At 44.8% G+C, this 5431-nt stretch overlaps 1 pseudogene; it reads right to left on the bottom strand.

The window, feature by feature from the left end:
* Window positions 1–4595: 4595 nt before the first annotated feature.
* Window positions 4596–4708, bottom strand: LOC136170162 (U6atac minor spliceosomal RNA; annotated as a pseudogene).
* Window positions 4709–5431: the final 723 nt, after the last annotated feature.

The raw sequence follows: 5431 nt of genomic DNA, 5'->3' as shown, positions 1-5431 counted from the left end.
CCACACCTGCATTGCATGAGGCGGTTATCCTTCAGGGCTAGGCTGAAATGTTCTCTTGGGACCCTGAACTTCCCCTTGGTAATGCTCGTCACACTTGCAGTTAGTTATTTGTGTCATTAGCTGTTTCATGCCAGGCTTTCCCACTGTAGCGGAAGCTCCATTGATGACTGCAGTGCTGTGTCTATTTTCCTGACGACTAACTGTGTGGAGCCCATAGTAGGCACTCAATAAGCATTTTATGAACATCTTTAAGATGCCTCCCATGGGACTTCCCTGGTGGTCCAGTGGTTAAGACTTCACCTTCCAGTGCAGGGGTGAGGGTTCGATCCCTGGTCAGGGAGCTAAGGTTCCACATGCCAGAACATTAAAAAAAAAAAGCAATCTTGTAAAAAATTCAATAGACTTTAAAATAGTCCACATCAGTAAATTGATGCAACCACTATTGAGAACAGTAAAAAACTAGGACTAAAACTACCACATGGGTCAGCAGTCCCACTACTGGGCATATATCCCAAGGAAACCATAATACAAAAAGACACATGTGAGATGGGGAGGGAGGCAGGAGGGGGGATCGGGATGGGGAACACAAGTAAATCCATGGCTGATTCATGTCAATGTATGACAAAAACCACTACAATATTGTAAAGTAATTAGCCTCCAACTAATAAAAACAAGTGAAAAAAATAAGACATATGTACCTCAGTGTTCACTGTAGCACAATTTACAGTAGTCAGAACATAGACGCAACCTAGAGGTCCTTCGACAGATGACTGAATGAAGAAATTCCGGTACATATACACAATGAAATATTAATCACCCATAAAAGGAATGAATTTGAGTCAGTTCTAGTGAGGTGGATGAACCTAGAGCCTGTTGTTACAGTGTGAAGTAAGTCAGAAAGAGAAAAACAAATATCATATATTTACGCATATATATGGAATCTAGAAAACTTGTATTGATGAACCTATTTGCAGGGTAAGAATAGAGACACAAATATAGAGAGCAGCCTTGTGGAGAGGGTGGGACGAATTGAGAGAGTAGCCCTGAAACATATACATTATCATCTGTAGCATAGATCGCTAGTGGGAAGTTACTGTATATCACAGGAAGCTCAACCCAGTGGTCTGTGACAACCTAGAGGGGTGGGATGGGGTGGGAGGTGGGAGGCAGGTTCAAGAGGGAGGGGACATATGTAGACTTATGACTGATTCACGGTGTTATATGGCAAGAAACAACACTGTAAAGCAATTATCCTCCAATTTAAAAAAAAAGTTAATGGTCCAAATTAAAAAAAAAATAAAAAAGACCCCTCCCCAGCCTCTAACACCTCATCATCTTTAGGGAACCTATTCAGGGGGCAGCTAAGCAGGAGAAAGGCTTTCAATAAGCTGCTCCTAGCCTGTCCTCTCTCCAGAAAACTACCCTGGCACTTCACATTTTCAACCTGCTTAGAGAGACAGGCCTCACAGACAGGGAGCTCGCTGGACTGGGCCTAAACAAGCAATGCAGGAAGAACGTCTACGTACAGCTGAATCATTTTGGTGTGCAGCAGAAACTAACACAACATTGTAAAGCAACCGTACTCCAATAAAAATTAATTTTAAAAGAAAGAAAAAAAGAACTTAAAAAGGCATTGACTGCTGTGCAAGAGGTGAGTTGAGGGTGGGAATCTGCTCCCTGGTGCAGACAATGTGTCTGAACAGGAGAGGAAGGCCCCAGGGGTGGACTGAGAGCAAAGTGATTTCAGATGTGACCCCAAAATGCCACCCCAAGGACTTGGTTTTCTATCAAGGTGCTTCTCTCATTTATTTATTTACTGGCCATGGCCCCACAAGAGTCTGGATCTTAGTTCCAAGGCCAGGGATCAAACCCATGGCCACTGCTGTGGAGGCATTGACTCTTAAGCACTGGATTGCCAGGAAAGTCTCAAGCAGCTTTTCTCTTAAGTAACAAGCATTAAGGGTTAGCTGATTTTATCAGGCTATTGATTTTCCTTAAAGATTCTCTAAGTAAAAGTAAAACATTTACAAACAGGAGTTCCGTGCATTCTCTGTAACAATTTTCTGCCCACACACCCTAGCACACCACTCTGATAACCCCTGCCAGAAAGTTCCCAGGGAGGCGCTCTGCAGTTCACAAAGTACTTTTACACACCTGTTATTAGATCCCCATGTATACATGAGGCCTCAATAGTATCATATGATGGATGATGCATTAGCATACTCATTCTTTTTTATGGCTGTTTAAATGAAGACCCACAGAGGTTAGGAAGCCTGGCCCTGGGTCAACCAACCAGCACCGCCAGAGCTGAGGTCTGGACAGGCGGTCTTTCTGGTCACCTTCCGTTCCCTCTCGCCTGTCTTATGGGGCTGAAGTCTTTCCAAGGGAACCAGTTGACTTCCAGCAGGCTGGCAGACCTGAACGTTAGCACTGGAGTGTAGGCCCACATCTGATCATGTCTGGCTGTGATCTAAAGAAAGGAAAACCTCTCCGAGGGTCAACAACATTGTCATGAACCTCCCCTGAACCAGTTTCCTGACAGGGACATTTGGTGCCCCTGGTGATCCAGCTGGACACATCTCCTTGGGCACTTTGCACTTACAGAGGTGGGGACGGGGGTGGCGGGAGTGTGTAGGAATCCTGCCGCAGGCTGGTTTTGGGGGGCAAGGTCACTGTGAGAAGCTGGCTATGGGGGGAGGAGGCAGGAGCCAGGCCCCGTTTACAAAATCAGCTTCCAGGCTGTTGTCTGCAGCAGGGGAGATTTCAGGGGCGACCTCTTCCAGGCACAAAACAAAAGGGCGGAGGGGAGGAAGCAAGTGGGCTTGCTAATCTCAGTTGTTTATTTTTCCTCCCTCATTTCCTCCTGTGTTCCTCCAACCCAAATCCCCTAGCCTCTGGCTTCCCGCCCCTATCTGGTTAATAACCTCCCACTGCAGCCTCCTCAGCAGCCCCCTTGGCTCCCCCGTGTAATCTCTTCTCCAGGCTTTGCTGAGGCTGTATTTACCACCACACAGGATTTCCGTAGGTGATAACCGCAGGGCCTGGTAGCTCCGGAGCAGTCCCCCCTCCCCTCACGGGGGTCTATTTACAGCAGGGGAAGAATTTCAATCTCTCCCAAGAATGTGACTGTCCTGAGAGTGGGTCTCACCGACACCAGTGGCTGAGCTCGCCTCTTGGTAAGAGTCACTCATGCTCACACCCCTCCTCCCCTGACCTCCAAGTGTGTGTGGGGGGGGGGGGGGGGGCGGGGGCGGGGCCCAAATGCAGAGACTGGAGAGAAAGTACAAATGTGAATTGTCTGAGGTGACTCGGCTCACTCACAAAGCTCCAGGCGAGGGTCTTGGGGCGGAGCCTCCGGAAGTCTCCACCTCTTCCTCCTGGACTGGCCTTGTCAATCCAGGTCCCACCGGAAGTGGGTATGCACCAGCTGCACCGCATTCACTCATTGAGCTGGTTGCTCAACACTCAAAGAAGTATCCACCTCCCAGGGTGGTTTGTTTTGAAACTTTGTATTGATGAGGAATGCACATGGGGTCGCCAATTCAATGGTTTCACCACATGCACTTACTCAGGGAAGGAGCACCCAGATGAGAATATTGGCCACACTCACAAGCCCTTCCCGATGCCCCAAGCTGGGCAATGCCACCTCCTCTCACTTCCAGCCTCCAGGACCACTGTCCTGACTCCTGACGCCACAGATCCATTTTGCCTCCTGAGGTGTACGCTGAAGAAGCTGGATTCCAGAGATGCAGAGATAAGACTTTCATTTTTCTCAGTCAACAGTATCTGGGAGGCAGGAGGCTTGTGGAGCCTGATCTGAGTGTTCTATTTTATTTTCAACTGTCAAGATCCCTAATTCCTTAACACCACATAACTGTGAGGAATTTTAGGGAAGGAGTTATCTTTAGTGAGAAACCCTGCAGTAGGCAGCATGCCAAGTGTGGAGGAAAAGTGGAATGAGACAAGTTAGACGAAGGCGTTGCGAAGAGATAGGGACCGCGTGAATCTGAGGCCTCCAGGGGCTTCATGAAAAGTGTTAACATTTTCACCAAAGGGAGAGAGAAAAGAGTTCTAAACTCTCCCAACCATCTTCAGTCCATCCTTACCTCTTTCCACCTTTTTCTCTATTTCTTGTTGTTCAGTCACAAAGTCATTTCCGACTCTTTGCAACCCCACTGACTGTAGCCCACCAGGCTCCCCTATCGTGGGATTTCCCAGGCAAGATAACCAGAGTCAGTTTCCATTTCCTTCTCCTGGGGATCTTCCCAACCCAGGGATCCAACCCATGTCTCCGGCATTGGCAAGTGGATTCTTTACCACTGAGCCACCAGGGAAGCCCTCTGTATTTCTAGAGACACTATTTTAAGCAAAGCCATACCCCCTACCTCTTTAAGCACATGAAAACAGAAGCAGAATATAAGCCACATATGTAATTGTGTGCATGTGTGTGTGATAAAATACGCATGACATAAAATTTACCATTAGTGATATTTAGTACATTCTCAATATTGTGCAGCCATCACCACTATCTGGATCCAGAACCATTGTATCATCCTAAAACGACACCTCACACTCATTAAGCTGTCACTCCTTTCTCAAAACCATGTTCAGATGTTACAAAATAGGTAGCAATGCTTTAACTATGTGTGTGTTGTCCGGGCCTCCGAACTCTTGACGAAAAGAATGCTAATCTCTCTTCATACAAGACCCACATACATCATTTTAAATTTTCTGGTAGCCGTGTCAAAAAGGTTAAAAAGAAAAAAAGTGAAAATAATTATACTAATTTATTAATAGCTAATCCATTTTTATGGCTGAGTAGTAGTCCATTGTATACATCTTCTTAATCTGTTCATCTGTTGATGGACATTTAGGTTGTTTCCGTTTGCAGAAACATGGATGAACCTAGAGATGATCATACTAAATGAAGTAAGTCAGAAAGAGAAAGAATAATATCATATGATATCACTCATATGTAGAATCTAAAATAAGACACAAAAGAATGTATCTATGAAACACAAACAGACTCACAGACATAGAGAATAGACTTATGGTTGCCAAAGGGAGAGGGTGGGGAGGGATGACTTGTGAGTTTGGAATTAGCAAATGCAAACTATTATATACAGATGGATAAACAATAGGTCGTACTGTATAGAATAGGAAACGCCTCTCGATATCCTGTAATAATCATAATAAACCACTTAGCATATGAAAAAGATTATATATGTATACATATACATGTATAACTGAATCACTTTGCTATACAGCAGAAATTAACACATTATAAAACAGCTATACTTCAATAAAATAAATTTTAAAAAATAATTAATTTAATCCAATATTTCCAATTTCTTACCATTTCAATGCATCATCATTATAAAAATTATTGCTGATCTATCTTGCACTCTTTTATTTGCACTATGTATTTGAA

Source organism: Muntiacus reevesi, chromosome 5, assembly GCF_963930625.1.
Source record: "Muntiacus reevesi chromosome 5, mMunRee1.1, whole genome shotgun sequence".
In the NCBI taxonomy this organism is placed as follows: domain Eukaryota; kingdom Metazoa; phylum Chordata; class Mammalia; order Artiodactyla; family Cervidae; genus Muntiacus; species Muntiacus reevesi.
This window is presented reverse-complemented; position numbering and strand designations above follow the sequence as displayed.